Consider the following 14,349-nt stretch of genomic DNA (forward strand, 5'->3'; position numbering starts at 1 on the left):
GTGACACGGTGACACTGGGACACCTAGGCTGGGGATCATGGAAGCCGCTGCAGGTTGCTGAAATCCACCTGGCCATGCGGCCTACTCCCAGTCCTGAAAGCCCTCACCCTCGCCCTGGACCTGGCAGAGGGTGGCTGCCTGTGCCAGCCGGTGGTTCCCAGTACCCAGATTGCTCAGTGACAGGCCACACTGGTGGGACAGCTGTGAAATCTCCCGGACTATGTTCTGGGGCGTAGTAGATGCTCAGTGAGCACATGGGGGTGGTGACAGTCCTGGGGTCCTCCCCACCTCTGAGCCCTTGCCCACCCCTTGCCCCTGCTGTGGCTCAGGAGGAAAGGCACCTAGCCCTCAGGTGGTGCCCCTGTTCCCCTGGGGGGCTGGGAGTGTGCAGGCATTGGGGCAGAACAAGAGGGCTTTGAGGCGCCTATTCCGGAGGGAAGTGGGACGATAACAACCTCTCATGTTCCCGCTGTCCTAGCACAGATAACCCAGGAGGAGCCAGGCCCGGGGCTGCTCTCAGCACGGCCACCTACCTGCCCCCAGGTCTCCCACGACCACACTATCGCAGACTCCAGCCTGAAACCCAAGGAGCCGCATGGAAGAGCAGCCGAGACAAGCAGGTGATAAGCCGGGCAGGGCTGTGGGGGCCTCTTCAGCATCCCTTGGACAATGGCTTCCAGGTAGCAGCCATCCCTTCCCTAAGCTTGGTGCCCCGTCCACCCTCACCCTCATCCACCCCTGCACCCCAGAGCTGCCAGGACATACAGCATCCCCTGGCGGCCGATACCACCCAGGGCCTTCCCTGAGCAGTGAAGAAGCCAAAAGCAAAGAAGTTTAGGGTCTTAAAGAAAATCACATGGCGTTTTTTTCAGTACTGGGCATTAAACCCAGCACCTTTACACTGAGCTACCTTCCCAGCCCTTCTAAATTACTAAGTTTCTCAGGTGGGCTTGATGCCATCCTCCTGCCTCAGCCTCACAAAGCACTGGGATGACAGGCATGTGCCACCCTGCCTGGCTGCCTCACAGCATTTTGATAGCAGGATGAAGGAGACTCGAACTCAGACCCCCACTGATTCTCTTCAGCACACCAGAATTCTGCCCTAAAATACTGGTCAAATACAGAGAGGCAGGCTTGCGCATTAAAGAACTCCAGGTCTAAATTCCAGTGCAAGGGTGGGATTTGGTCTCCTCAGATCCCACAACCCCTCCCCACCACCCTTCACCTTAGGCCCTTGTCAAGTTGGAGGACCTTTGTCCCCGGCCTTCCTGGGCCACTTGGAACCTCAGTTTCCTCACTATGGGTGTTGCTGATAACAGTTCTGGTCTCGGGGGGCGGTTGGAGGATTAAATAAGAGGCTGTCTCCTGGATGGACTTTTCTCCAGGAGAGATGTGTGCCAGGGTGCTCTGCGGGCTGCCCCGTGCTGGTGTCCAGGGAAACAGCGATGACACCTGCAGGTTTTCCCCTCGAGCTTCCGCACTCCTGCGGGCAGGTTACTGTCTCCTCAGTGGTTACAGGAGAAAGCTTGAGTGGACGAGTAACATTTCTGTGTTATTTGCAAGCCCAGAGCCAGTAGAGAGCCCAGTTTTGGCATCAAAATAAGCAGTGGTTAACAGTACATACAGAGCTCCAGTAGAGGACGGAGCCAGCTCTGTCGAAGTGTGGTTTAGGCCTGGGGATGTGGCTTGCAGGTAGAGCGCCTGCTTAGCAGGTGGAAGGCCTGGGGTTCAGACCGTAGCATCCCCCTAAAACGACAGTAGTAGGTAGTAGGGATGGGGAGAAATTCGAGTCCTGATCTGCTGCTAGTGGGAAGGTAAAATGATTCAGCTGCTCTGGGAAACCATTTAGCAGCTCATCAAAATGTTAAACATTTACTTTGACTAGTTGAATTCTGTCCTCAAATCCACACTATCCCTGTGTCCATTTTTTTTTTTTTGTAGTGGGAATCGAACTCAGGACCTTGTGCTTGCCAGGCAGGCGCTTATGCCACTGAGCTATATCCCCAGCCCCCTGTGTCCATTTTAATACAAAAATAGCATTACTTGTTTTTCCAAAATAATATTTTAAGGGGCTGGGGATTTAGCTCCGTGGCACAGTGCTTGCCTGGCAAGCGTGAGGTTGTGAGTTCGATTCCCGGTACTGGAAAAAAATAATAATAATAATAACATTTTAGGCTGGGTGTGGTAGTTCACAACTGTAATCCCAGCACTCAGGAGGCTGAGGCAGGAGAATTGCTGAGGGTTTGAAGCTAGCCTGGGCCACAAAGTGAGTTCAAGGCCAACCTGAACTCCAGAGTGAAACCCTGTCTCAAAAAAAGGCAAAATAATATTTTAAAATTGTCCCTAATAGCCAGGCACAGTGACATACAACTGTAGTCTACTTAGGAAGCTGAGGAAGGAGGGTCACTGAAACCCAGGAGCTGGAGACAAGCCTGGGCAATTTATCGAGACCCCATCTCAGGAAAATGGAACAAAGCAAAATGGGAAATGTGGGGTTGCCATGTAATAGGGCACTTTCCTTCCAAGACATGTTCAAGAGGGAAATGAAAGCACGTGCACGTGCGGACTTGTACACAAACACAGCAATATTATCCTTCATAGCCACAAGGTGGGAAAAGCCCAAATGTCCACCAACTAGGAGCACACAAGAAAATACAGCAGAGCCACACCGTGGAGTCCAATTCCATGAAATACTATCAGATACTATGGCTGAATACTATTCAGCCATGAAAAAGGAATGGGGGACTAACACATGCTACAACATTGTGTTAAGGAAAGAAGCCATCATGTAGCACATGATTCTATTTATCTGCCATGTTCAAAACAGGCAAATCCAGAGATAGAATATAATTTGTGTTTCCAAGAGCTGCAGGGCCTGAAAGATAGCTCAGCTGCACAGCCCCTGCCTGCCAAGAGCTGAAGGAGAAGAGGTTGGGGATTAATTGCTAGTGGGTATCTGGTTTCTTTGGGGGGATGATAAAAATGTTCTAAAGTGGCCAGGCGTGGTGGTGCATGTCTGCATTCAAGAGGCTGAGGCAGGTGGATCTCTGGGAGTTTGAGGCCCGCCTGGGCTCCACTGTGGGCTCAAGGTCATCCTGGACCACAGAGTGAGACCCTATCTCAAAAGAAAAAAAAAAGAAAGAAGGAGAGAAAGAAAAAAAAGTTCTAAAATTAGATTGTGGTGACAATTATACAACTCTGTAAGTACTACAAGCATTGAATCATATTTGTTTTATATTTTAATGGATGCACTTTTACGGTATGGAAATTATCTCTCAAGAGAGCCCTTAAAAAATAGCATCCCAAGCCAGGTGTCCAGCACAGGCCCAGGCCCCGCACACGGCAGCTCCTAGCATCACCGTCCTCATCTCTTGTGTGATCATCTTTTCCTCACACCAGCCATCCCAAGTGGGCAATTGGCAGATAAGGCAAGGTGAGGCTTGGGGAAGTGGGGTGTCCGCTGGATGCGAGGCACCCGCCGGTACCTCCATGCCCTGCTGGACGGCCAAGAGCAGGCCCGGGGCTGCTGGGCCTGGACGGAGAGCAGCAGACCCACTCGCCAGGCTCCTTCACAGCCTTGTGGAAAATACCGACTGTAACTGCCGCAAAACCTACGCCTGGAATCCTCAGCTGAGAAATGGGGAGGAGCCTGGGGAGGACCAGGCTTCTGTCTTCCAGTCTGCCAGATGGGCTCCTTCAGTGGTTTTCAAACTGTGCTCCAAGGCACCCTGGGACCGAGGAAAGATTTCAACCACCTTGGAGAGAGGATGTCTCCAAGGTCCCCGGGGACTCCACCCATGCCCCTGTCTCCCTCTCAGGCCGGGCCCACCCCTAGAAGGCAGGATGCGGCTGCCAAACATAGGTAGGGAAGAGGAAGGCGTGGGGGCGGGGTGCACCGGAAGCTACATCCTGGGGACCAGGAGATGGGAATTCCAGGTGCTAGTGACCCAGCTTCCGGCTCCAGCCCAGGGAAGAAGCCTGGGCCGCCTGGCTGGGAGCCCACAGCCCTTCCTGGACCCAGGGCTGGCACTTCCGCTTCCCTTGGGTGGGGGGCTCCTCTGGGGCCTCCTGCTCAGCCCTGAGACTGGAGCTGGATTAGCTGAGATCCTAGGAACCAATCCAGAGTCTCCGAGAGAGGGGAGCTGGGCCTGCGCGGGGTGCCGGGGACGCAGTTCCTAGGCGTCCATTAGGTCTGCATAATTACCCTCTCTGCACCTCCCCGCTTGAAGACCCTAGGCGGGACCTGCAAGGTCAGGCGGGAAGCAAGGGAGCAATAAGGAGCCATGGGGCCTGAGGGCCATGCCCATCTCTGTCCACCCAAAGGGGCAGCTGCACCTTGACCTCAGCTGGCTGCTGCTAGACTTTTGTTTTTCTGTTTTATGAGAAGCCAGAATTCCAGCCGGGCGGGGGGTGGTGCACACCTGTAATCCCAGCACTCAGGAGGAGCAAAGTGAGTTCGAGGCCAACCCGGAATACATGGAAAGACCTGTCTCAAAAACATAAAAACCAGAATCTTGAATTTTAGCGGGAAATTTCTGGACTTTGGGAAAGTGATTTAAAGTCCTGCTAAGAAACAATGATGCCCCCATCCGCCTCGGTGCCAGAGTGTAGGAAGCGCTTTCTGCTGGAGCCAGGTCCGCATTCTGGGCCTGGAAGACTCGCACCCCTGGAGGCAGGCCTCCCGGAGGTCGGTGGAAGAAATGGGGGGCAGCTTCCCCCTCCGCACCCTTTGGTGTGGTTTGATCGTTGGACAGTGACTGTGTTAGTGCCTCAGCTAGCAAGTTGTTCTGTTTATTGGTTCTCATCCTTCTCGCTTCCTCTCCCCTCTCAGGTGTTCCTGGAGTCTGGGGGCCCCTTCCCTGGAGCAAGAGGATGGGGAGCTCAGCCTACTGTGTGCGAGCCCCCCCCTCCCTGGGGACCGGAGCTCCTTCAGTTCTCCCCGTGACTTGCGAGGGGAGGCAGTGACAGTCGGTATTTTCCACAAGGGGAAACTGAGTCACACACCAGCTGGCCGGCTGCTGGTAGAAGCTGGATGCTAGCCTGAGGGCAGGGCTGGCTCCTCCCCTGGCTCCTCCCCCTTTCTCAGTTGAGGATTCCAGGCGTAGGGTTTGCGACTGCCCAGCTCTGGCCCACGGCTCAGCCTCAGGCTCCTTCCAAGCCAGTGTGGCAGTTCCAGCCGCCACACCCCCAAGCTCCTGCCTGCCTTCCCAGCATGGTGCGACCTCCGCCCCAAAGACCACCTGGGTTCCAGCTGAGAGCCTCTGGTCCAGTTGGAGGCTATGGCAGCCCCAACAGATCTTGTATCTGGGACTCCCAGTGCTTCCTGAGAAAGGTCAGACATGGAGCGAAACCCAGGGAACTCCTGGTGTTCCCTCGGGCCACATGCAGCACTGGCAAGCAGAGATCAGCACCCCATTCCTCCTTCTGATGAAGAGCCCCGACAGGTTAGACTATTTGCCTAAAGTCTCAGAACAAAGGGGCAGGAAGATAAACTGCTGTGATTCAGTCACACAGAGCTGTGCTGGATCCAGGAGAAGTGTGCAGAAATCTTCTCACTGTAAAGGCCCCACGCTGAGGCGTTGGGCTATGCAGAAGAAACCCCTAACCTCTTTGTTCAACTTCTCCCCAGCCATGGTTCCCTGCAAGATATTAGTCTACCACAGTTGCTCTGGGTAGCTGAGTGTGTGTGCATGTGTGTGTGTGTGAATGTGTGTGTGTGTGAATGTGTGTGTGTGTGAATGTGTGTGTGTGAATGTGTGCGTGTGTGTGTGCATGTGCACGTGTGTGTTGTTTGAGACAGGGTCTTTCTTGTGTAGTTCAGGGTGATCTTGAACTCACTGTGATCCTCCTGCCTCAGCCTCCTGAGTGCTGGGATTACAGGCATGCACCACCACATCCATCTCGGTGGCTGATGTGTCCCCACTGAATTCCTGGCACCTTGAATCTTAAAATCAGCAGCTTATCTAGGGCCATGTAGGTGCACCCCCAATGTAATTTAGAAGTGGGAGCAGAGGAACCAGGGTCAGAGCAGAAGACATCGCAGGAGTCAGGGCACCAGTTGGGAGTGGAAAGAAGGCAGACAGAAGGACAAAGAGGTGGAGGGACCAGCCCTGCTGCTGCTGTGTCACAGGCCATGAGACCCCTCTCATATTCCAGATCTCTGGGACCAGAAGGGGATCTGTTGTGTCATTTGAAGCACCAAGTTTGTGTCGCTTGTTATAGCAGCACTAGGAAACTAATACTGTCACAGTGTGACCCCATCGGGAATGGGTTTCTCTGAATTTCCTTTTTTTTTCTTTTAATGTGCTGGGGATGAAACTCAGGGCCTCACAGGTTAGGCAAGTGCTCTGCCACTGAGCTGTACCCCAAGCCTGAATTTACATTTGTTAAAAAAGCTGTGTATATCACTCTTTTTTTTTTATATTTTTTGGTACAGGAGATTGAACCCAAGGCCTTTGTGCTGAGCTACATCCCCAGTCCCTTATTATTGTATTGTATTGTATTGTATTGTATTATATGACAAGATTTCAATAAGTCATTGAGTTGCCCAGGCTGGGCTCAAACTTGTGACCCTCCTGCCTCAGCCTCCTGAGTGCTGGGATTACAAGCATGTGCCACCAGACCCAGCACAAGGTGCTTCTTCATTGGCTGGATGCTGCCTGGTGCCTGCAGGTGGAGCCTCTCTTGTGCTGCCCTCCGTGTGGAGGACTGACAGGTGTCTGGGGCCACTTTTCCTCTTTCACTGTTACCACAGGCTGTTCAGAAGCATGTGAGGAGCATTTCTCAAGATCAGCCTGGGCCGTTCTGCACTGTGTGACCTGGGGCTGCTCATACCACCTCTCTGAGCCTCAGAGTCCTCATCTGTTTTTTGTTTTGTTTTTTTTTCTTTTGATTTTTTTTTTTTTTTTTATCTTTTTGAGACAGGGTCTCGCTATGCAGTTCAGGCTGGTCTTGAGCTCACTTTGTAGCCCAGGCAGGCCTTGAACTCGAAACGATCCTCCTGTCTCAGCCTCCCGAGTGCTGGGATTGCAGGTGTGCACCACCACACCTGGCGTCAGAGCCCTCATCTGTTAATGAAACATCTGATGGGAGACTGAGGCAGGCAGGTCGCAGGTTCAAGCCCAGCCTGGACAATTTAGCAACATAAAGAGATTCAGTCTCAAAATATTTTTTTTTTAAAAAGTTCCTTAAATAGCTGGGATGTATCACAGTGCAAAGGCCCAGAGTTCAATCACCAGTACAAGCATCTGATGATGCCTCGCTCACCACGGTCTCCCTGGGCCTACCTGGGGCCTCTCCTGGTGTCCAAAGTGCCTCCTGCAAGGTGACAGGGACCCCTGAATGGTGACAGGGACCTCCTGCAAGGTGACAGGGACCGCGGAATGGAGATAGGAAGACACACGGGGCCTTCAGAAGCTCAGGTCTGGACCTGGCGGGGACCCCTGGAGGGAGCCGGGAGCCAGGGTCAGGGGGCTTCCTGAGGAAGCGGTCATGGAAGCCCTGAGAGCAGCCCATGCAAGGTAGGTGGCCGGGGACAGCCCTCCGGAGGCCAAGGGTCTGGCCAGGCCGGGCAGGAAGTGGAGGGGGCTCAGCCAGGGGTTTTCTGGGCAGAAGAGGACATGGGGCTCCTCAAGGCAGAGAATGAGGTCAGAGCTTGGCCGACCGGGCAGGTGGTTCCTCCCGCCAATGCCAGCCTGCCGGGGAAGGCAGCCCAGAGCCGGGCTTCCCTGTCGCCAAGCTGTGGTCAGGCCTGGCTGCCTGTGCCCCCTCTGCTGACTCACATCCGCCCGGCTGGCCCTGGCCGAGGGAGGGGCGGCCCCTACTCCCTGCTTGACCTTATCAGGCCTGGCTGTGTCCAGTGTAGGGCTGTGGGCAGGGCCTCGACCTCCCTCTGCCCTGGCTGGGCATGGCCTGCATAAGCTCATGGGAGCCCAAGGCCTGGCCAGGGTGCCCTGTGGGGCTGGCTCTTTAGTCCCCTGCCCGCTGGAGCAAGGCTGGGCACCAGCTATTTTTAGTTTCCAAATGCAGAATAGCAGGACCCGGATGAAGCAGCTGCCACCGTGCTGAGCTTTCACTGCCGCAGCCTGGCCCTGGGCACCAGGGCACACGCCCAGCAGGAGGGCACAGCGTGGGGACACACTATGCACACAGCACTCATGCAGCTGCACAGGCATGCATGGGATCGTGGACGTGACATGCACAGGAGTGTGTACGCAGGAGCGTGCTCTGCACCCAGCGTGCTCATGCATATACCCACAGGTGTGCCCATGTGAGAAAACGAGCACAGGACACTCAGAGGCCTCATGCTCACCCTGTGCAGCCTGACTCAGACCCCCCAGACCCCCTACTGGTGTACACATCACTGCAAGTTTGAGTGCGTGGTGCTGGGGATGGAACCCAGGGCCTTGTGCATGCAAGGCAGGAGCTCCACCACTGAGCGGCATCCCCAACCCAAGTTTGAGATCAGCTGGGCTGCAGAGTGAGTCCAAAGCCAGCCTGGCCTACATGGTGAGACCCTGTCTCAGAAAGCCAAAGAAAAATTAGTGGCTTCAAACAAATGTGATCCCTCATATCACTTAAAGAAACGCTCTGCAAAGCATCAGCAGGGGCCACCTGCTGCAGGCCGAGAGCCACTCTCCACTGGGCCTTTCCTTGGGGTTGTTGAGCTTCCTCACAACATGGAGGCCAAGTTCTAAGCAGGTGTCTTCTCGAGGTGGGCATGGAGGCCTCGATTTCTTCCAGCCTGAGTCTGGATACTTCCTTGGCATGGCTGTTACCATATTCACTAAGCATCTGCAGAGCCCAGATTTCAGGGAAGGCATGGAGCCCCTGTCAGTAGGAGAGGGGAAAGCCATGGTCTAAAATCCCCAGACTGAGGTGGAGGTGGCCCAAGGCAGGCAGCTACCATCTCCCCTAGAGCCTCCAGCCTGGTCTCAGACCCCAGATCTCCAGCCAGGCCTGAGGCTCACTCCTGGGGGCAGGGTACCCAATCCCCCACCCCCACCACCATCACCCTGCCCTTTCCACTCACATTTGTGTGTGTGTGTGTGTGTGTGTGTGTGTGTGTGTGTGTGTGCACGTGTACGCCTAGCACCTGGCCTGGCACCTTAGCCTGAAATGGGCAGCATCCCTGGGACAGAGGAGCTAGATGACCAGACCAGGGAGAGGCCTCACTGAGCTCTTACCAGAGCTCCCAAGAGAGCCCCCAGTTCCAGGGTCCCTATCTATCTCCTCTTTCTCCTTACCCACTCCTGGGGGTAAAAACCCAGGCAGAGTTTAGAAATTGCCCACTCCTATGCCATGTGGTGGCTGATGCATGTGTAAAATCCCAGCACTCAGGAGGGTGAGGCAGGAGGATTGCCTCAAGTTTGAGTGGGTTCCCAGCACAGATCTTTCCAGGGTCTGCTCTTCTTATGCCCTACAAGCTGGTGATCTGAAATCGGAAAGATCTAACCCTCTGGAACCAGAGGCCTCTTTCCAGTCTTCTCCTTCCTGATGCCCCAGCTGTCTAACACATTTGACTCACTCTGACCACACCGAGCAAGTTGCGAAGATGCTCGCTCTTCTCACCCAGAGATTCTCCTTCCGAGGGACCTCAGAGCCTCCGAACACCACTGAGCCCTTGCAAAGGAACAGTGCGAAGGTGTCCAGGTGTCCAGGGTGTCCAGAGCCCATTAAATGAGGAATGGTAGAGCCACATGGCAGACATACTGTCACGCTGACGGCCAGAGAGGATGGAGAGTCAGCTTATGAACGTGGCACACCTCCCAGAGGACATGTGGGGCAGGGGACAGAGCCACTGACAAAACAGGCACGGGGGTATGCACCTGGTAAATCTTTTTCTTTTACTTCTTTTTTCTTATTTATTTATTTATTTATTTATTTATTTATTTATTTATTTATTTTTCTTTTTTTTAAAACAGGGTCTCAGTCGCTATATTGCCCAGACTGGGCTCAAACTTGAGATCTTCCTGCCTCAGTCTCCCAGGGTTGCTGGGTTTACAGCTCTTGGTAGCTCAGCACGGTCCTTGGCTGCAGGCCTCATGGCTCTAATCTCAGCCTGGTGTCTGCAGCTTCTCCTCTGCCAACCTTGCCCTGGTGACCAGGCAGGAAGTCACCATAGTTGGGTCCCTGGTGCTCTGGGTAAGGATCCTCCCCTGTTACAGGCAGGATGACCAGCAGTAGTCACAGCCCAGCCCTGCTTTAGGGGACAAGGAGGAGAGGTGAAGGCAACTCAGAGCCCGGCCAGGCGTCAACAACCCCTCACCTGTCACAGGCCCCTTGAGGGTTCTGGGCGTTCATGGCCCTCTCGTTTCACAGAGGGGAAAACTGAGTCTGGGGGAAAAGAGGTTTGGCCAAGGTCACCTCTTGCATTAAGGAGCCACATGTCCTGTGCCGGACAGAGTCATTCTCCCCCACACCCAGTAGAAAAGCAGGATGGGAAGGTCAGCCTTGCTGACAGATGAGGGAAACTGAGGCTCCGACTGGGGGAGGGGCAGAGGGGCTCAGACTGCAAACTGAGGACACAGGGATGCACCCAGCTCCCATGTGCCCCTGCAGGATTCTGCGCCCTTCCTCTGATGGCCCTGCCGGCCCTGTGCCCCGTCCCTGTCCCCTACCAGCTGTGCTGGGACCAGAGATTTGCTGATGGCCCTGACCGAGACCCTGCCAGGGTCTGTGTCTGGACCATGTCGTCCGTTCCCTGCCCTGTGAGCACAGGGGTTGGGGAGCTGGGGAGAGGACACCAGGTCACCCACACGGGCACACGTGGGTCCTGGGTAATTAATTCATCACCCGGCTGTTTAAAGATTAACAGTGGCAGCTGTGAGAAAGGCTAACCCCACCATGGGGGGCAGGGGGCTTTGTCCAGCCGCCGCCAGGCCCTGCAACTCAGCTGGGGTGTGAAGGAGGCTGGCCTGCCGCCCCTAGCCCTCCTGCCCCTGCTCCAGCTTTTCCTGGTCCCCAAGGAAGCAGGGCTGGGCTCACAGTGCAGGCTGGGAGGAGTAACATGGGCAAGAAAGTTCCTCCTGCTGGGCATGTCCACAAGCCTGTGATCCCAGCACTCGGAAGGCTGAGGCAGGAGGATCAAAACAAGTTCAAGGCCAGTTTGGGCTCTATTGTAAGTTTAAGGCCAGCCTGGAATATATAACAAGACGCCGTCTCAAAAGACACGAACAAAATTCTCCAAAAGACAAAAACAAGAATCCCGGGCTTGGCTCAGACCCTGATCCACCAGGACTTTGTGACCTTCAGTGAGTCCCTCCTCCTCTCTGTACCTCAGTTTCCCCATCTACAAAATGAGAGCACGGAGAATATTAAGGATCCAGAGGGTGATGTCCAGCAAGTGGATGCCATGTGCCTGGTGCTTCAGTAGGTGCTCAGTAATATGGTCATCTCAGGGACCCAGCACTCTAATGCCCCATGGTTGAGTCACTTTTTTTTTTTTTTTTTTTGGTACTGGGAATTGAACTCAGGACTTTGCACTTCCCAGCTGCTTAAGCCACAGAGCTATATCCCCAGCCCTGAGCCACTGTCTTTTCTGTTGGTTTTGGTTTGTTTTTTTGAGAACAGGGTCTTGCTATGTCATTCAGGCTGGCCTTGAACTTATTCCACAGCCTAGGTTGGTCTTGAACTCATGGTGATCCTCCTGCCTCAGCCTCCCAAATGCTGGGATTACTGGCATGTGCCACCAGGCCTGGCTTGAATCACTATCTTCTGAGAGTAGCAGTCAAGTTTGAGTTCAATTCCAACCCCCAGGGAAGAGAAAGTGGGGGCAGTGAGTCAGCTTCCTTGCCTGGGTTTATTCACACCTGTGCAAGGGGCAGGACAGAGAGGAGACAGCTGGGGTGCCCTCCGTCTTCCCTGGGGCAGCCACATCCACAGGCCATGTGTGCAGGGTGTGACACGGCTCAGAGAAGTAGGGACACCTTTGTCCCACAGCACCGGAGGTGGCTCCTTCCCATCTGCCCTGCAGGCTGGACAGCAGAGGCCAAGCCTGTCCTGCCCAGGGCCAACCGCCGAACCGAGGCACCACCTCCCCTGGTGTCCGCAGGGTCATCAGTGAGCTGCAGTGACTCAGGCGTGGGAAAGACCCATGAGGTCATCTGCAGGCTGGGCCACCTCGGAGCGCCTGAGCTGTCTGGGCCGGGACGGTGTACCGCCGATCTGGGGATTCCCAGCTAAGCTTCCGGGCTGCAGGGCGGAGACCTTGACCCAGGGCCCGAAATGCAGACCTCTTGCCCTGAAAGGAGGGAGGCGGGCAGGCCTGGCACCAGTCCAGGGCTGGGCGGAGTAAGTGAGCAGCAGGACATGGCTGTGATCATGCCTGTGCCACCTGAGCAGTTCAGCTTTTAGCCCAGGGTGGTCAGAGGGCTCACAGCCGTCACAGTCAGAACCCAGGCTGGTGCTGACTGAGACCCGGTCCGGACCCTGACATCGAGAGCAGGGCCTGCAGCCTTTGGAATCATCTCGGTCGCCTCGGTTTCGTCTGTAAAGCTGAGGCACAAAGGCTGTGCACTGGTGTCCTGGCAGGAAACCAAGTCCGGAGAGAAGAGGAGACCTGCAGGGGTGGCCGGGGTCCGCAGAGAGACAGCAGGGGCCCAGGAGCACGGGGTGGGTGGGAGCAGGGGAAAGACCTCACCCTCTTCCTCCACCTCTCAGGGACCAGCGAGGCCAAGGGCTGAGCCAGCCACCCGGGAGCCGCCCGGGAGCCCCGCTGCACGGGCAACCGTGGGTAAACCAGGCAAAAGACGATCTGAGTAACTACCAAATCCCAGGCAGCGAGCCCCAGACAAGGCTGTGCTTTGGGCCCTAGGGACACAGTGGTGACCATAACAAGTCCCCACTCCATGAAGGAGATGGGTTAGCCCAAGGAAAACCTCTCAGTGTGATCAGAACCATTTACACCGGCGGGGAAACTGAGGCCCAGCAGGAGTCCCCCAGCAGTGAGAGGCAGAGGAGGCTGGGGCCCACCCCCGTCATTCTTCCAGGGCCCAGACGGACCGCTCAGGATGGCAGGAAGATGGGACCCAGGAAGGCTGACCCAGCCTCCCATCCAAACCCCCGTGTCACTGGGCGGGCAGGCTGCCAGGAGGAGCCAGTGCTGGGGAACCAGCCATGAGGGGAGCAGCGCCCTCGCATTCCCAGACAGGCCGGGCGCATTCCTGCCAGGGTGCCACACTGCCCGCCCCACCCTCACCCCACACACAGTGCCCATTGTCTGCCCTAGACACTTTGAGCTGCCGCCGCCTCCAGTCCATGACACCTGTCCACAGCATCCCCTTCCCAGGTGGGGCCCCACACACCCGAGTACCCTCTCGGTCCCCAGCCCCGGAGGGCAGTGTGGTGTGCACCTGGAAACCAAGAAGGGTCAGAGCAGGGACGTGCCTTGCTCCAGGTCACACCCGCTGAAACCAGGTTCCTGGAGCCCCGATTAATCGCTCTTCCCTAGGGGCACGGCCACCTCTCAGCCCTACTCCCACCGTACGTTGCTCCCCCCAGACCTGGTCCCCTGCATCGCCCCATTTTCCCTACCAGCAAGCTGACACGGAGGGAGGGAAGCAAGCCACTCGCCAAGGCCACCCAGCAGGCAGCGGCTGAGCTGACAGCCAGCCCGGGTCATCCAGAGTCCCGGCCCACGCTCTTTCCAGCCCCTGCGGGGAACAGCTCAGCGGTGTGGGCCGGGAGGGAGCAGCCGGGAGAACTCGGGGCCAAAGCAAGCCTGCCGGAGGTGCGTGCTGAGTCGGGCAGGCACCTTTGCCCATGTGCACACAGCGTGGGTCCCCAGCCGGCTAGGGTGTAGACAGGCATTCACTCCGCACTGGGCCCCAGCTCAGGATCAGGTCAGGAGCGCCCTGCCCTCAGGGCTTGGGAAACCGGGTTGGATAAGAGGCGCGCACAGCTAATAAAGACACCCCATCCACACTGTCCCAAAGCCCCTTGCCTGCCCCTCCTCTGGCCGCCCTGTCCCGTAGCCCTCGCCTGGTCCTGCTGCACCTCAGGCCCCTCCTTGCCGTCCTGCTAAGGGCCCTTGTGTGGCTGTCCCCTCCCCACAACTTCCCCGGGAGCCAGCTCCTCCCGGGCTTCCTTCAGGGCCCTGTGCAGACAGAGCCACCTGGAAACCAGTGACTCCTTGCCCACAGCACCGAGCACCCAGCACCCAGCACCCTGACCCTGAGCCCTTCTGCTTGCTTCTTCCTGCTATCTGATCTGTATTTTCTCTTTTCTTTTCTGTTCTGTTCTTTCCATCTCTTCTTTCTTTCTCTCTTTCTTTTTTTCTTTTTCTCTTTTTCATGTGTAATACTGGGGATTGAATCCCTTCACACTAAACTGCATCATCAGTCCTTTTTA

The 14,349-nt window shown here is 55.9% G+C and overlaps 1 long non-coding RNA gene across 1 annotated transcript in view; it reads left to right on the forward strand.

Moving 5' to 3' along the window:
* Positions 1-14,349, forward strand: part of LOC102027832 — a 43,990-nt gene that overhangs the window by 25,457 nt on the left and 4,184 nt on the right. Inside the window, exon 4 of the long non-coding RNA XR_260110.2 lies at positions 479-620. This is a non-coding gene — a long non-coding RNA (uncharacterized LOC102027832). The remainder of the gene's footprint in view (positions 1-478; positions 621-14,349) is intronic.

Source organism: Chinchilla lanigera, unplaced genomic scaffold, assembly GCF_000276665.1.
Source record: "Chinchilla lanigera isolate Chin_1 unplaced genomic scaffold, ChiLan1.0 scaffold00012, whole genome shotgun sequence".
Taxonomy (NCBI): Eukaryota; Metazoa; Chordata; class Mammalia; order Rodentia; family Chinchillidae; genus Chinchilla; species Chinchilla lanigera.